The sequence below is a fragment of the Mesoplodon bidens genome (assembly GCF_964165515.1).
Source record: "Mesoplodon bidens genome assembly, chromosome: 5".
NCBI lineage: Eukaryota > Metazoa > Chordata > Mammalia > Artiodactyla > Ziphiidae > Mesoplodon > Mesoplodon bidens.
Window position 1 is genome coordinate 87,968,550 of NC_138161.1, and position 19,335 is coordinate 87,987,884.

General features: G+C 41.3%; 1 protein-coding gene across 5 annotated transcripts in view; it reads right to left on the bottom strand.

Moving 5' to 3' along the window:
• TNIK (TRAF2 and NCK interacting kinase) overlaps positions 1 to 19,335 on the bottom strand; it is a 412,416-nt gene that overhangs the window by 361,693 nt on the left and 31,388 nt on the right. The window lies entirely within an intron of this gene.

A 19,335-nucleotide genomic window follows, 5' to 3' on the forward strand; every position in this document is an offset into this window, starting at 1 on the left:
TTTACTGATACGTATTTCCACTGACTAACTGATTCACAGAAGGGCCACATATAAACTTTAGATATAATATATAGTCTTCAATTCCAAGCTGTTGAAAATAAACAGACCAAACAAAGGTCTCCACGACCCTCATTACCCATATAGTTGAGAAGATGATGAACTGGATGGACACACACAAAGCTTAGGATGGGACCTTATCTTCCGGTCCCCTGAACACCATACACGCCACATGGGGTTTCAGAGGAACGAGTCACATTGAATTGTCTTTTCATTCATGCCAAATGTTAAAAAAAGTCAAACCCAAAACTTCTGGAGTTTTCTCTCTCTCTCTCCATTTTTTAGTACAAGCAGCATTTTCAATGATTTTTACTCTCTCCTTTCTGTCAATTTCTAGGTTCTTCCTACCTGTCCCAGTGTTTTTTCTGGCCAGTGCAACACTAGCTTTTCACTGGTATTATGCCAGAGGAATGGAAACTTATATTCACCACAACTCTGTACAAACAACTAAGGTGAAGTTAAATAAAAAGAAATTAGAGGGCTTCCCTGGTGGCGCAGTGGTTGGGGGTCCGCCTGCCGATGCAGGGGACACGGGTTCATGCCCCGGTCTGGGAGGATCCCACATGCCGCGGAGCGGCTGGGCCCATGAGCCATGGCCGCTGAGCCTGCGCATCCGGAGCCTGTGCTCCGCAACAGGAGAGGCCACAACAGTGAGAGGCCCGCGTACCGCAAAAAAAAAAAAAGAAAAGAAAAGAAAGAAATTAGAATCCAGCAATAAGGAGCAGAAATTTATACAGGGTTCTTTGGTCCTCTAGGAAACTCAAAAGAACCCTGATAACATCAGTCTAAAGAGGTCCCAGCATCTGACTATAGAAACAGAAATACTCAATTCTAGATCATCAAAAGCATCTTTTCTCCTCTGACAGTAAAGAATAAAACATCCCCCTGTTCTGGTTATCTAATGCTGGATAACTAACCACCCCAAAACTTAATGGCTTAAAATAACACTTTTTATTATCTTTCATGGTTCTAGGGGCTCTCACTTCCCAGCTAAAGCTGGAATCATCTGAAGACTTTTCACCCACATGTCTGGCACCTTGCTGAGATGGTTGATTGGCACCTCTGTTCCACGCAACCTCTCCAAACAAGTATCCTGAGCTTCCTCACAGCATGGCAGTCTCAGAGTACTCAGACTTCTTACATGGAGCAAGTGTTCCAATACACAGAAAGTGGAGGCTGCATTCTCTTGAAGCCTTTGCCTAGAAAACTGACACAGAGTCACTTCTGCCATATTTTACATGGCAAAGCAGTCATCAAACCCACCCAAATTCAAAGGGAAGGAGGTATAGACCCTACTTCTCAACAGGAGAACTGAAGCCAGCATTAACACACTACACTGTCTTGCATGGTCTCCATCACAAACAAAGGGTTGATGACAGAGTGAGCTCCAGTGGATCAGATTTCTGCACATGTGAATACCCACACCCCCAGGTTATCACAATCATGTTGCTGGGAAATAAAAAGAGGTATTGGTGAATTACACGAGTTACCTATTTACAGTGTTTTCATTTCACTGCCGATCTCCAAGGCTGGGCAAGTTATCAGAAAGAAAGAGAAGTAAAAGAGTTGGCTCTAATCACTGACAATCATCAAATTTACATACCTCTTGCAAGTGTTATCATGTCTTCTGGGGAAAAAAAATACCATTAGTATTTTCATGGAGCTGCAGTAGGTTTAATTTCAAATTTTTTTAAAGAATTTATTTACTTTTTTATTTATTCTTGGCTGCGTTGGGTCTTCGCTGCTGCACGCGGGCTTTCTCTAGTTGCGGCGAGCAGGGGCTACTCTTCATCGCGGTGCAGTGGCTTCTTTTGCTGCAGAGCATGGGCTCCAGGCGCATGGGCTTCAGTAGTTGTGGCTCGCGGGCTCTAGAGTGCAGGCTCTGTAGTTGTGGCGCACAGGCTGAGTTGCTCCACTGCATGTGGGATCTTCCCGGACCAGGGCTCAAACCAGTGTCCCCTGCATTGGCAGGAGGATTCTTAACCACTGTGCCACCAGGGAAGCCCTAATTTAAAATTTTGATTGCTGTTAAGATTTCACTGCTCATCTTCTTCTGCTGGTCTTCCAAGTGGAAATGAATGGATAATTAGTACTGGACAGATTTTCAGACCATTAGCAATGCAAACTTGTGTTTGAATTCCTGTTTTGAACAGTCATTGAGATGAGCAGGCATACTTCGGGTTATTTTAAATTAGACCCAGAAATCAATACTACCAGTACTGGAGAATATATCTGTATATAAAACTGCTCATTAAAGTCAGGCAAGAAAGAAGTAACTCCTGGAAAGGCCAACTTAGTAATTACACCAAAGCTAATCCCTACCAGTGACTCATTAATGAATATCTCTGGCCTTCTAGGCCCTAGAAGAACACACAAAGGACAAGGAGAGGAGTTTTCAGTTTTAGATGACTAGTAAGCCCTGTGGGAATTGGTTCTCTCTGAATCTTTTGTCTTCCCCCTCTCCTGATAACTGCTACCAAGTAGGTAGCTTTTTTGCCTGGCTTGGCTGGTTACATAATAGCCAGAAATTTGCTGAGTGACTTCTCTAGAAATCTCAAACCATCCTGAAGGCACTTGAGTTCGTCCTTGCCCCACAAGGTCCAAATAAGCTAGGACTGGAATAAATCTTTTCACTTTGGGGAGAGGCAGTTCTTCCCTGTTGAGGACAAGGCAAGACTGACAGTGAGGCAACATCAAGTTCCCTCTTGCTTCACCAACTTTAAGTATCCAGAGTCCAACATGGAGCAGCAGCTGACGATCCCTGTGACGGGTACAGAGAAGAGGGTGTGCAGCATCGACATGGAAACTGGGTTAAGAAAATCCCGGGGAAAAAATAGACAGCTAATTAGAGTTTTCAAATTAATACGCACAAACTGGAATGAATTTTCAAAGATGTTCCTTTTCCCTTTGTGACAGAATTGGAGCCTTTTTCCGAGCACCAGAGAGTTACAGCCAACACAAGGATTTGGTGATAGAAAATAATACTTAAAAATTAATCATAAAAGAGCTATTACTTGAGCCCTTATAACATGCCAGGTAGATACTAAGACTACCCTCATTAGATTAGGAAAATAAGGCGCAAATACATTTAATAACCTGCCCTAGAGCACTTAGCAAGCAAGGGGGCGGGGATGGTCAACAATTAAGTTCATACTCTATTTTTTTTTTTTTTTTTGCCGTATGCAGGCCTCTCACTGTTGTGGCCTCTCCCGTTGTGGAGCACAGGCTCCGGACGCGCAGGCTCAGCGGCCATGGCTCACGGGCCCAGCCGCTCCGCAGCATGTGGGATCCTCCCGGACAGGGGCACAAACCCGTGTCCCCTGCATCGGCAGGCGAACTCTCAACCACTGCGCCACCAGGGAAGCCCAAGTTCATACTCTTAACTACCACAAAGATGGAAGAAGAAACAGGAGTTTTCTGACTACATAAAGCTAGTATCATTCCCAACGCCACCAATTAGTGTGCTACTTATGTGACTTTAGTTTTTAACCTCTCTGGGCCTCAGTTCCTAATCAGCAAAACAGAGAACACTTAATTCTTTCAGTTGCTGTGAATTCTCAGAACATAAGTTTTCAACAAATGATAGCTATTTTTATTATGCAGACCAGAGGGAAAATGATTAGGCTCACACAAATGAATCACAAGAAAGAGGAGGAAACCTAGAATCATCAGGAACACGAACACCCCTTGCCAAGCCCAGCAGGGAGATTGTACCTTAGACAGGGCTCCCTCTCTACAGCCTTGACCCCGTTTTAAACATGGACTGAGTATAACTCTGAGAGAGACTGTATAGCCTGTGTTCATAGCGCAAGGAATCAGTACACATTTTCCTTTTCCTTTTCCCTAGAGATACATAAATATGTAATAACATCATACAAAAATATATTTTTACTCATATACAAACTTTTCAACTCTAGTAGGTCCTTACATCTGATTCCAAATGAAGTCCTCTTCAGACACAGCTCTCATTAAATCACTAGCTGGCTTCAGGGCTGTGAAAGGATCTCTAATGTTAATGGAGTAAAACCCAGGCTCTGCTGCCTGGCCACCTCTATACCTCACAGCAGAGATGCAGGCTTCTGTTCTAGTCCTATCTCTCCTAATGCCTCATATGGAATTCTCCTTTTAGGAAGGATGGGGCCCCTCAGCCCACTTGTCCCTGGCTGTATATACCTTGCTCCTTCCCACTTCTGTATCTGCACCAGCCCGTTCCCCTGAGCACCAGCTCCTGTTCATTTTCTCCCATTCCAGTCCCCTCAATCTTTTAAGTGTCTGCTAAAGGGCTTCTTCTTCCGTCAATCCTCCTGATATGGTCTGAATGGTTGCATCCTTCCCAAAATTCATATGTTGACATCCTAACTCCTAAGATGATAGTATTAGGAAGTGGGCCTTTGGGAAGTGATTAGGTCAAGAGAGTGGGCCTCACGAATGGGATTAGTGTTCTTATAAAAAGAAAGCCCAGGGCTTCCCTGGTGGCGCAGTGGTTGAGAGTCCGCCTGCCGATGCAGGGGACACGGGTTCGTGCCCCGGTCTGGGAAGATCCCACATGCCGCAGAGCGGCTAGGCCCGTGAGCCATGGCCGCTGAGCCTGTGCGTCCGGAGCCTGTGCTCCGCAACGGGAGAGGCCACAGCAGTGAGAGGCCCGCCTACCGCAAAAAAAAAAAAAAAAAAAAAAAAAAAAAGAAAGCCCACTGAGAGAGTGGCACAGACATATATACACTACCAGATGTAAAACAGATAGCTAGTGGGAAGCAGCCGCATAGCACAGGGAGATCAACTCGGTGCTTTGTGTCCACCTAGAGGGGTGGGATAGGGAAGGTGGGAGGGAGACGCAAAAGGGAGGGGATATGGGGATATATGTATATGTAAAGCTGATTCACTTTGTTATACAGCAGAAACTAACACACCATTGTAAAGCAATTATACTCCACTAAAGATGTTAGTTGGTTAATTAATTAATTAATTAATTAATTAAAAGGGGGGAAAAAAAAAGAAAGTCCAGAAAGCTCCCTTGTCCCTTTCGCCACCTAAAGATGCTAGAAGTCTGTGACTCGGAAGGGGACCCTCACTCAACCATACTGGTACCCTGATCTCAAAATAATGAATTTCTGTTGTTTATAAGCTACTCAGCCTGTGGTATTTTGTTATAGCAGCCTGAACAAACTAAGGCACCTCCCATGACCAGTTCAGCTCCCAGTAATCTATTCTCTTCTTCCTCTAAAGTCCTACATGTGTGGCCTTCTCCTCTCCACTGCATATATGCATGGTTCAGTATTGTTATGTAACTTCCCTTAGAGAAAATTCTTCTCTCCCCAGTGCTACCATATGCAGCTTGAGAGAGCATATATGGCTAAGGGTATAGGTTTATAACGGGCAAATCTGAAGTCAAATCCCAGCTCTCCAATTTTCTAGCTCTATGACCTTGAGCAAGCAAATTAACCTCTCTAAATAGTATTTTCCTCCCCTGTAAAACAGGATAATAATATTAGTTACCTTCTATGGCTTGGGGGAGGATTCATGCAGGTACATATAACTGCTTAATAATGTCTGCTACAATTATTATCAATATCCATTTCTCACACATTTTTTCTATCCCCCAGAGCATCAACCATCTAATCTATTTCTCTGTCTACCTACCTATCCATCCGTCCATCCATCCATCCATCCATCCATCTTTGCATCTATCTATGTTAGACACTCAATGCATGTTTGCCAATTGCCTCAGTTAGATGCACAAATCCTTCTCAAATTTCCATTTCTCCAAGAAGCACAAAGCTGTTTCTAGTGTATTAATCTGGCATTGAAACTCAAGAAGATTCTCCAGATAGGATCTCATACTGAGCATGCTGATTTCCAGGAGGTTGAAAAGGGAGTGAAAAGTGATCATTTCCTTACTTCAGATAGCCAGTTTGAAGAACAGCTGAATAATTCATTATGTCCTTTAAGGTGCACTGATCAGACTGCTCTTTGAGAAGCATTTTACCTTGAAGTAACTATTTGTCATTCCCCTTTCAAATGAGAGGTAGATAATAGACTGCTGCTGTTTAGTGAAACTATAATAAAGGTCTAAATGATAATAATACCTTAGACTTGCAGAGTGCACCACAGTTTATAAAGCACATCCAATCCATCATCCTCTTCCATCTTTCCAGCAGCCCCATCAGACACCCAGAGGGTTTATCTTAGTGTGATAAATGGGAATGCTAGAGAAGGTTCGAGAGCTTTCCCTCATGCCAGTTTGTTGGTTCAAATCTTCCAACTCCTAGTTCAATGCTCCTTTTATGGCACCACAGGATTTAAAACTATTTGCACATCTTTACAAAGAGATGCCCAGCTGGAAAGAGCAGAACCCACTGGTAACTGTATTTTGGCTAAAGTACTTGTACTATCACCTTGGAGATAGGAATGAAAAGCAAAATTGTCAAATGCTATTTAATGCAGTTTTATACCACATGGGACTAAGTGGGGGACCTCAGTTAAAGTCTATTTTTACACTAGCCATTTTCAGGGTCTTCCATACTTGTTCTTCTTGCAGTAAAGTAGGTGCATACAGCTCCAACCTGCAGGAGGTTCCTGTTACCATACTCAGCAGGGACTGCATTTAAATACTCTTCCTACATCCAGTTTTCTACCAGGCTCCCCACACTCACTGCCCTCCAGCTGCCCAGTCAGTCTCCTGGCTCTCCTCAGACATACAGAGGATGCTCCATGTGAGTACCTGTTCAGGGACCACCCCACTGCATGGTGTGCTGCCTTACTTCATTCACACCTCTGCATAAATGTCACCTCAAAGAGGCCTTCAGCCCATCTTATCTCATCAGCATCCCCCCCCACATACTCTGTTAACACTTTCTGTAACGTTTCATCATGGTATTTAACACTATGTGACATTTGACAAATTTTTTCTCCTGTGTTTATCAGTGGTCTCCCCACTAGAATGTAAGCTCCCATGAGGGAAGATCTTTGTATAGTTCACCAGCACTTAGAATGGTGCCTGACAATAGGAAGCTCCCAATAAAAATGTGTTGAATAAAGGAATGCAGCCTATAAACTTCCCTGTTTAAAACCTCTACTTCTTCCAATTTGAAAAGATTCTTATGCATGAAACCAAAAGAACAAAACCCAATCTCACAACTAGGATAAATGCAAAGAACAATGAGTGCTATGCATGGGACAAAGCACAAGGAGGCAGAATCCCTGGTACCAGAACAACCACAATTTCAACTGTTACAAACAGGTTACATCACTGGAGCGAATGCCATTCAGTTGATAAGAACAGGTTAATGACTTACACACTTCTCCCACCCCAGCCAACTGGGCTCTCAGAAGTGCCTTAGGCAATATCACATGGCTCAGGCTATCCTTCTGGAAAGAGGGCCAAGGTATTTCTTGGGTTTTGCATGTATGACAGTAAGCTGACATTCATCAAGTGAGAGGAGAACAACGTGACATCACAAGCTCCAATCTGATGCAATAAGAACTACTCAACAGGGGCTTCCCTGGTGGCGCAGTGGTTGAGAGTCTGCCTGCTAATGCAGGGGACATGGGTTCAAGCCCTGGTCTGGGAGGATCCCACATGCCGCGGAGCAACTAGGCCCATGAGCCACAACTACTGAGCCTGCGCTTCTGGAGCCTGTGCTCTGCAACAAGAGAGGCCGCGATAGTGAGAGGCCCGCGCACCGCGATGAAGAGTGGCCCCCGCTTGCCACAACTAGAGAAAGCCCTCGAGCAGAAACGAAGACCCAACACAGCAAAAATTAATTAACTAATTAATAAACTCCTACCCCCAACATCTTTAAAAAAAAAAAAAAAGTAAGATTGATTTAAAAAAAAAAAAAAGAACTACTCAACATAGGCCATGAAGTACTCTTGCTAAAAGTATTTAACCTGAATGGAATTATGAGAAAATCATCACATGTCCAGAATGCGGGACGTCCCACAAGACAACTGGTCAGGAATCCCCAAAAAATTAATGTCAGGAAAATCAAAAAAGACAGGAAGATTCTTCTAGATTAAAAAAAAATGCAAATCAAAGCTGCAATGAGGTATCATCTCATACCAGTCAGAATGGCCATCATCAAAAAGTCTACACACAGTAAATGCTGGAGAGGGTGTGGAGAAAAGGGAACCCTCTTACACTGTTGGTGGGAATGTAAATTGGTACAGCCACTATGGAGAACAGTATGGAGGTTCCTTAAAAAACTAAAAATACAGCTACCATGTGATCCAGCGATCCCACTCCTGGGCATATATCAGGAGAAAACCATAATTCGAAAAGATACATGCATCCCAATGTTCATTGCAGCACTATTTACAATAGCCAGGACATGGAAGCAACCTAAACATCCATCAACAGAGGAATGGATAAAGATGTGGTACAATGGCATATTACTCAGCCATAAAAAAGGACAAAATATTTGCAGCAACATTTGCAGCAACACGAATGGACCTAGAGATTGTCATGCTGAGTGAAGTAAGTCAGGCAGAAAAAGACAAATATCATATGATATCACTTATATGTGGAATCTAAAAAAAGGGTATAAGTGAACTTATCTACAAAACAGAAATAGAGTTACAGATGTAGAAAACAAACTTATGGTTACCAGGTGGTAAGGAGGGGAGAGATAAATTGGAAGATTGGGATTCACATATACACACTACTCTATATAAAATAGGTAACTAATAAGAACCTACTATATAGTACAGGAAACTCTATTTAATACTCTGTAATGGCCTATATGGGAAAAGAATCTAAAAAAGAGTGGATATACGTATATGTATAACTGATTCACTTTGCTGTACACCTGAAACTGACACAACACTGTAAATCAACTATACTCCAATAAAAATCAAAATAAAAAAAAAACTAGGTTGAATCCTGGATTGGGAAAATGTAGCTATAAAACTGAGGAACTGAAAAGTTGAATACGGACTGCATAGGTTACAAAAGCTTTATCAGGTACACCTATTTGCTTTATTTAAAGTCAAGATACAATTTATCATTAGTCACCCACAAGTAATTATTATGTATTTTCCACATACATCATGTCCTTCTCCAGTCACATACATCTGGTCACAATAAGATCTATATCCTGAGCTCAACAGGGCTTAGACTCCATAGGGCATCTTTAATGTTAACTGGAGGAGACAGGGCTTGTAAATCCTTATTTACAAGATGATTATGAAACATGTATTTCCTAAGCCTGTCTGCCTTTTGTACTTCTATCATTCTTTTTGTGTATTTCTCTCTCTCTCTCTGTCTCTCTCACCATTAACATTTAGTATACTTCTCGTTAAATACTACTTCAACCATTAAATTGTAAATTCCTTGAGTAGAAGTGATACCTGGTTAATCTTGGCATTCCTTGAGGCTAACACAATGCCTCACATGGAGTACATAGCTCATAGGTACATAGATTGTTGAAATTTTATCTAATATTCTTGAATTTAGATTGTGTAATGACTGTTTATTTGCTTGAATTTTTAAATGACCCTGAATCTCTCTGTGCTACAAAAGGTACTGAGGAACTAATACATCGTTCATATTTTGCAGCTTACATTCAATTGCCAAGCCTCTTATATATTTCATGAAATGTTTAACAATAAAACTATTCTTCACATCTCAAAAAAATGTTTTTTGAAGAAACTGGAAAATCAAGACATTCTTTCCATGTATAAAAAATTCAATAAGTGACTCAGTAAGTCAGTATCACATCTTATTTCAAATTGAGATGGCATTAGGAATATTTAGTATGTTCTTTTGAATACTCTGCTAACAAGGCTTGTTTCACCAAATCATCCTCACATCATGATTTATACACCTTCTCCATTCACATCAACTGCATCTTCACTCACCCTCTTCAATGAGAAATTTTACAGTTGCTTATTTCTTTAGTACGTATTGAATTGATTCCAGTATTATGAAAGGTGTTATAACATTTAAAAATCATTTAACCTTCTGCTTTTCATCTCACACCTTGCTTTTTTAATTTCCATTTCCATTTGTGAATCTTGACATTTGTAAATTTCTTGGATCATCAGGCTCTGAGACATTCACATCCTACTTTACTGAAATCAGACTGCTCACTGAACTTCAACAATTATATGTCTTTCATACTTACTAACACTCTTTTCTGTCAACATCCAAGACCTTTGCTGGGGCCTCATGCACCCACTTCCTATAATCAAAATGCTTTGCAAGACAAGCTTTCTCCAAGGCCACATAGCATATCCCAAAGAATTACAATGACCTAGTTCTAGAATGTCACTCCAGATAGATTTCGGCCAGTGGCAAACTATATATGAAGCATCTTTCCTTCAGCAACTGAGCCTCATTTCTAAGAACCAATCCCTCTTTGAGAGGCTAACCCAGTGGAAATCAAGCCCTGGGAGAAAAAGAGACTGTGTTTCTTCTGGGTCTAGCCAGCTGCATAATCTTGAGAAGTGAGTCTCTGAGCTTCAGCTTCCTCATCTTTATAATACAGTGATTAGACTAGGTCACCTCTCACTTGCTTGCCAATTCTAAGATTATGTAATTCCATTGAGTGTTCCTATGTGGGACAGAGAAGGGAACATGATTATCAAACTTCAAAAATACCGCATAAACCTTTGGGTAGCTCTTCCGTATTTTGTTACCTGAATGCATTTTGGGTACTCTGGCAACTTCCAAAATGATCTACACATAACCTTAGAGGTTAAAACGTGGCCCAAACCATATGATCCAGCAATTCCACCCTCAGGTCTATAACCAAGGGAAATGAAAACATATGTCCACCCAAAACTTGCACACAAATGTTCATAGCAGCATTATTCATACTAGGCAAAAAGGGACAACAAGACAAATGTCCATCAACTGATGAATGGATACACAAAATGTGGTATACATGTACAACGGTATATTATTCAAAAAGGAATGGAATACTGATACGTGCTACAACAATGGATGGATATTGAAACTATTATGCTAAAGAAGCCAGTCACAAAGAACCACATATTATATAAAGCTATTTTTATGAAAGGCCCATAATAGGCAAACCTATAGACACAGAAAGAAAATTAATGGTTGCCTAGGGCTGGAGTGAGGAGGGAGTTGGAGGGAAATGGGGAGTGACTATAATGAGTAAGAGGTTTCTTTTTGGGGTGATGAAAATGTTCTAAAATTGGTGGTGATGATGGCTATACAACTCTGTGAATATACTAAAATCCACTGAATTATACACTTCAAATGGATAAATTGTATGTTATGTGAATTATATCCCAATAAGACTCTTTTTAAAAAATAAACAATCATGGCCCCAGATTACTACTTAAAGATGAAAGAATAAAGACTTTTTGAAAGCCCTGGGTTTAAATCCCACCACTCTCACTCAATAGCTGTGTGGCCTTGGGCCAGTCTTTTAACCCCCAGTTCCCCTAATCTGTGAAGTAGGGGAAAGCACTGCAGTTATTCTCAGTTGGCATGAGAATTAAATGAGGTGATACACAGTGTCCAACATACACCAAGCACTTAATAAATGATGGCTGTTGTAGATTTTATTATGATTTCATCAGTAGAAGACCAGGCTATCTATGTTTTGAAATGAATTTATTTCAAAGCTCGGGCACTAAATGTGCCTGTAAGTTTTGAGCAGCTCGTGCATAAGTAGAAACACTCATTTTCCATTGTCTGACAACAGTAATCGGTGCCACTTACCCGTAAGCTGACCATCCTATGAGTGCATCTGTGACTCAAGAAGAGGCACATCAGTAAAATCAAAATGACCCTTAGCATAGGTAGTTCCAATGGGGAATAACAACAAATTTCCAGTTGGTCAAAATACTTCAATGATTTATGCCCAGAACTCCTTGCCCCATATTTGCTGACTGACTTATTCATGCCTGACTTGTGAACATTTTTATTTCCACCAGCATTTAATAAGTGTTGGTAAGACAGGCCCGGTGCTGGCCTCTGGGGCAACAAAGAAGGAGGAGAGCAGGTCCCTGCCTTCAGGCAGTTTGCATTCTAGCATTCAGTCCCAAACTAATTTACAAATTTACTTTCACTTTAATTTTGCCACTATTCCAGCTCTCCATACAAAAAACAGTAAGACTGCTTATTATACAAAGGCAGGTAGCAAAAAGGGCAGCAACACTCAAGGTGGTGCCCAGCTTTCCAAGCATAGAGGCCTAGTTCCACTGCGAACCCAGAGGAAAGAATTCCACACCAGGAGGTGAGAGGTCAGAGATCAATCCCCAGCTCCCAGGTCCACCATGGAAGGGCCATGAGTCCAAACCACTTCAGCCTTTGTGCCTATTTCCCTCACTAAAATACAAAGGGCCTAGCCTAGACAGTAAACTAAGTATCTCCACCACTTAGGCCAAAAAAATGCTTATACTATTGCACATACATTTTTCCAGCTTTATTGAGATATAATTGATATATAACATTGCACAAGTTTAAGGTGTATAAGTTAAGGTGTTTATTATGAATTGACATGTATATATTGCAAAGTGATTACAGTAAGGTTAGTTAACACGTCCATCACTAGTTGTACATAAACTGAGCACTAGTGACCATTCTAGTTCTCAGTATAAATTAATAAATTGGTACAATATCCTGTACAAGATGCGGAACATTCCAACACACACACACACACACACACACACACACACACACACACACACCAGAAAACACAAAGTGAGATTCCTGAGCCTGAATGGCAGAAATGACCCATCATGGTAATTTCACCCATGTGAGGCGAGTCCTCTCAGGAGACAGCCTACCAGCCTATCACCTAGAAAACACACACTTCTTTCCATGGCCCTTGCATGGTACTGTGTACAAAGTGATGCTATGGGTTCAACTTTGACACATTTCTCTGTCAGAGGTCATAGTTTTATCAGCCTTTCAGTGCCCATGGTCATACACCACAAATAGGCACCGCCCCACCCACCATTTGATTGTACACACAAATACGTATGTGTTTATATACATGCAATCATATACACACATTGTTTACAGTCGGGCCATTTACTTCTGTGAATTAGTAAATTAGATTATAAACATGAAAACAATATTTATATAGCTTTTAAAAACCAGCTAAATGGTGTCTGCTTTAATTCAATAATTCTTCACTGTTTTTCAAAATCTCTACTTTCTCGGAATATCTTCTTTTGTTTTATTACTTTTTTAAAAGCACTGTTGTCAGAAAAAAGGAAAATACCAAGGGGGGAAGGTGGGGGTGAGGGAGTGGTGGTGGGATGAATTGGGAGATTGGGACTGACATATATACACTAATATGTATAAAATAGATAACTAATAAGAACCTGTTGTGTAAAAAATAAATAAATAAAATTCAAATTAAAAACAAGGAAAATCAACTTATTTTTGGTAGTTATCCATTCATCAAATACCTAATATGGACCAGAAACTGTACTGCACACTGAGATACAAAGATGAATAAGTAATAAGGACCCTAGTTAGCTTTAACCCTTGAAGAGCTCACAGTCTGGTGAAACTGTGATAAAAAAAATTTTTTTCAATCAGTAGTATTTTTTCAGCTTTATTGAGACATAATTGACATATAACATTGTGCAAGTTTAAGGTGTACAACCTGTTGATTTAATACACTTACATATTGCAAAATGATTACCACTGTAACATTAGCCAACACCTCCATCAAGTCATATAATTACCATTTCTTTTTTGTGGTGAGAACATTTAAGATCTATTCCGTTAACAACTTTGAATTACATTATTGTATTTCAAATACGATAATGCTGTACATTCGGTCCCCAGACCTTAATCATCCTCTAACTGGAACTCTATACCCTTTGACCAACATGTCTTCACTTCTCCCACCACTCAGTCCCAGAAAAAAAAATTTCTTAACGAAACTGTTCTCTTCATTGACATAATAATGAGTTCTTGTTAGTGCTCTAACACTTCCCAAATGGGTTGGCTTTGAGTACTTGAAATCTTCAGAACTTTGGAATCCTCCTCTGCATAAATGGGAAGGCAGACTAAGAAGCTAATCACATCCCTTCTCCAATGAGAATATGTGATTCTAACTGCCATTTTAAACCAGGTTGAACTTTCCATCTGTTTTCCATGGCTAAAGCTGCAGACATTTTGGCCAATGGGCAAATCAGTCAATGCATGGCATCCTGTCAATATGTGAATAGTTTTTTATTGCACAGCTATATAAACCTGTGCACCTGTTACTAAATAGAGGAAATGACTACAATTACATAAATCCTTTAAAACCAAACTCTTTATATTAAAACTTAATCTGAATTCATACAAACTGGTATATTGCATTTATGTGTACTCTCATTCAATTATATATGATTGATTTGTGTGCTCTAGAAGAAGGCAATGAAGTTAATATTTGGTTTTAATGTGCATGTACTAACTTCCATGAAAACCACAATTTAAGCAACCTGCCAAATACCGAAACATGGTTATACAAATGAACAATTTTTCTCAAATAGATGTTCAAAATGTTATATATAGTAACACTAATTCACACAAATATAAATGCCAACTTTTTAGCATCTCTTGGCTAAATATAGATAAGTATGCATAATTTATCTACAAATTCTAATTTTAAGAAATTAATATTTAACACTCATGCTATATTTATTACCCAGACCTACAGAGTAAATATTAACCCTTAATTCTATGCAGAAAACATCTCATTGGTAACTTTTTCCATTTTTTTTTTTTTCTTTTTGCGGTATGCGGGCCTCTCACTGTTGTGGCCTCTCCCGTTGCGGAGCACAGGCTCCGGATGCGCAGGCCCAGCGGCCATGGCTCACGGGCCCAGCCACTCTGCGGCATATGGGATCCTCCCAGACCGGGGAATGAACCCGTATCCCCTGCATCGGCAGGCGGACTCTCAACCACTGCGCCACCAGGGAGGCCCACTTTTTCCATTTTTAAACAAAAAAGTTTTAATGTGAACAATGGGTTCTACTTATCAAAAAGATAAGAAATGACAGCACCATAAATGTAAAAACGCATATTTTTTAAACATCAAAATCATCTTGGAATACATATAAACGTATTTTAAACAGGAATAAGTTTTATTCAGTTCTATCTGGCCTCAAATCTCTCCCCACTTTGACTGGAGCACCATTCTCTCTAGACGCTCCAAATCTTCCTCGTCTCCTTGGTATCTATCTGTCAACCCCTTCTCACAACACCTGACTACTGTCAACCATTCACTGCTTTCCTTAAAAGGCCATAGACTATTCAAGTCCAGCCACAGATACCAGTGACTGAGGAGGGGAAAGGTTATGGTCACTGGAGCTGGGCAGGGCAATGAAGAGCAAGATCCAGGGGTCGAATGGTAGTCGACCTGGACAAAAAATTACTCAAGAATGATGACGATAGTGGTGGCCACTATGGAAAACAGTATGGAGTTTCCTCAAAAAATTAAAAATAGGACGACCATGTGATCCAACAATTCCACCTCTGAGTATTTATTCAAAGAAAACAAAAACACTAATTTGAAAAGATATCTGCAACCCCTTGTTCATAGCAGCATTATTTGCAATAGCCAAGACATGGCAACAACCTAAGTATCCATCAATGGATTAATGGATATATACACAATGGAATATTACTGCACAATAAAAAAGAAATCATGCCATTTGCAATGAAATGGATGGACCTTGAAGGCATTATGCTAAGTGAAATGTCAGAGACAAATACTGTATGATCTCACTTGTATGTGTTATCTTAAAAAACAAACAAACAACAAAAAACAAGTTCACAGATACAAAGAATAGACTGGGGATTACTAGAGGCAGGGGGTGAAGGGGTGGGTAAAGGTGGTCAAAAGATACAAACTTCCACTTATAAAATAATTGTCATGAGGATGTAATGTACAGCATGGTAGCTACAGTTAATGGTACTGTATTGCATATTTGAAAGTTAAGAGAGTAAATCTTAAAAGTTCTCATCACAAGAAAAAAGAAACTGTAACCATGTATGGTGACAGGTGTTAACTAGACTTATTGTGGTGATCATTTTGCATATATACAAGTGTTGAATCATTATGTTGTACACCTGAAACTAATATAATGTTATATCAGTTATAATAACTCAATAAAAATAAAGAATGATGAAGATAATAAACAAACCAAAAAAAAAAAGGAAAACCGATTGACGTAAGATCTTCAAAGATGAGCCGAAGTGACCATTGGTCTTGGTAGATAGCAGACAAAAGGGATACAGAGTGATAAAGTATAAAATTTGGGAGCTACCTTAAATGATCTCAAAGACACCATTCACTGCTAACATCCTTTTGTTGACTGATTGGTTACTCTAACTGGGCCCTAAATACATCTCAAGAATCCTACTGTTTGATCTCCTGTAGATCCTTCAGCAGACTGCCCAGATAGATGTATTTTCATACCTTCCCTACCCTCCTGAAATCCCCAGTCACCTCCTCTGTATCTCAATAGATAAGCTGGTTTCCTTCTTTACTAAGAAAAATCAAGGTCATCAGAAAAGAGATTGCTCACACACTCTCCTTTCAATCTCAGCTCTTAAATTTCTTCACCTATCTTCTCTACCTTTCTTCCTCATTTGAGAAAAATTCTTCCTGATTTCTAAGACTAAATCCTCTGCCTTTGATCCTCTTTTCTTAGTCAGGTATATTAGAGTGCCTCCACAACCTAAGAACTTGTACAAGTTTATTAACCTTATGAAAGTTTATTAATCTCTCCAATATTCAGCTTTCTTGGCTTTAAAGTGGAATATAATGCCCACTGTGTAAGGCAGTTGTAAAATTTAAATACAATAACACATCAACAGAGTCAGGTGCTTAACAAATAATAGCTGTTATCATTATCCTCTAAGGCCTGTCTCCCTCAATTACCACGCACACGTTCTCTCATATTAATTAAAAATTCACTTAGAGCCAACTTTCGAAGAGGCATTCTAGCCACTGGGAATATAGCAATGAACCACACCAAGGGACAAATCCTTGCCCTCATGGAGTTTACAGCCAAGTAGGCAGAGACAGTCAATAAATAAAACACAGAAGTAAATTACATGAGTTAGAAGATGCTAAGCCCCACAGAGGTGCAGTTTATGAAAGCAGGTCCTTGGAGCCCTCACTTATAAGATGGCATGTGTGTAAGCAAAGACCTCAAAGAGGCGAGATGCCAAGCAGATACTTGGAAAAGAGCATTCCTGGAAGGGTTGAGGGATAGCAAAGACGCCAGTGTGGCTGACACCCGTGACGGGAAGGCGGCAGATGAGAGCACAACAATGAGGGAGGTGTGTACGGGGGTGCGGGGTGGGAGGTGCCAGGGCCCTGTAGGCCGTTGTAAGGAAATCAGCATTTACTCTGATCTAGTAAAAGAGAAGAAACCCCAGGTGAAATCTGTGTAGTGGCATGACCAACGTAATGGTCATTAGGATCACTCCAGACACTGTGTCGAGGACAGACTCAAGGTCAAGGAAGCAGCTGGGAGATCAGTTAGGAGACTATCTCAGCAATTCAGGAGAAAGACGACAGTGGCTGGTGGTCAGTAGTTATGAGAGGTTGCGATTCTGGATACCCTTCTGAAGGGAATGTAGTACCAAAAGAATTTTCTGATAGATCCGATGTGTGGCGTAGGAAAAGGGAAGAGCCAGTGATGACTCCCAAGGAAGGACAGAGTGGCCCGTTACTGAAATGGGCGAGACAGCTGGATCACGCCTTTATCTCTCCCCTACCATTGCTTCCTGGCCCCTGTCATCAACCACCCAAAGGTCTTCCTCACTTTAAGAAGAGGAAAGAAAGCACATTAGCTTTCTGCTGTCCTAATGCTGGACCCTACATTTCCTGCACAATTGAACTGTAAACACTGCCTTCCCTTAAGGACTCTCCCTCCTCTCCCACAAAAGACACCGCCTCTCCCCTTCCTTACAACACTCCTGCAGGGTCACCAGGACATTCCAAGCATCCAGTCCAGCAGCTGCAATTCCTTTACAGCTGCAGCATCTGGCACTGCCTAACCCCCTCCTTCCTCAGATGCTCACCTCGGGAAGATGCTGTATCCTGATTTACTGTGGTGGCTGTGATCTTCCTTCCACATTCTCCCCTTTCTCTCTGACTGTCTCCTCCTTTTACTTCTCTCAGATGTTACAGCCTCTGACTTTTCTCTGTCCCTCTGAAGCCACACTACTGGGACCTTACACTTATAGCCATTCAGACCGTCCCAGTTCCGTGCCTGGAACACTGGTGATTAGACAAATGAATCAATCAATCCATCCATCAATTGTCTTATCTCTATATTTAGTTTTCACCTGTCTCCTAAGCTCCAGCGCTGTATCCAGAGCCAGGAACTGCACATTCCTGCTAGAAGTCATGCTGCCCCGTCAAATTCCCCAGGCCCAAACCAAACACTCCACCTTATTCTAACTGCCCTGTTCACTTTAAGTATCTAACAGTCCCAGCATAAAAACTTTTATTTCATAAGCCTAGAATTTCTACAAGATCCTCCCTTCTCCCCTCTTCAATTCATTTTACAAGGCCACCAGCTTAATTCTCTTAAACAGTTAGCATCATGCTGCTGATCTGATCAATGATATTTACTGGCTCCACATTACTTCAGAAGTTAAGAGGGAAAGAGAAAGGAAGGAAGAAGGAGCGGGGAGCACAAGAGTATATGAGGGAGGCCTGATTTTGGTTATTTTTGCTTTTCTTTTAAAAGAAACTTTTGGATTTCCCTGGTGGTGCAGTGGTTAAGAATCTGCCCGCCAATGGGTTCGAGCTCTGGTCCGGGAAGATCCCACATGCTGCGGAGCAACTAAGCCCGTGCACCACAACTACTGAGCCTGTGCTCTAGAGCCCGTGAGCCACAACTACTGAAGCCCGTGTGCCTAGAGCCCGTGCTCTGCAACAAGAGAAGCCACCACAGTAAGAAGCCTGCGCACCGCAAAAGGAAGAGTAGCCCCCGCTCGCCACAACCACAGAAAGCCCGAGTGCAGCAAGAAGACCCAACGCAGCCAAAAATAAATAAATAAAATAAATAGGGGCTTCCCTGGTGGCGCAGTGGTTGAGAATCTGCCTGCCAATGCAGGGGACACGGGTTCGAGCCCTGGTCTGGGAAGATCCCACATGCCGCGGAGCAACTAGGCCCGTGAGCCACAACTACTGAGCCTGCGCGTCTGGAGCTTGTGCTCTGCAACAAGAGAGGCCGCGATAGTGAGAGGCCCGCGTACCGCGATGAAGAGTGGCTCCCGCTCGCCGCAACTGGAGAAAGCCCTCGCACAGAAACGAAGACCCAACACAGCCA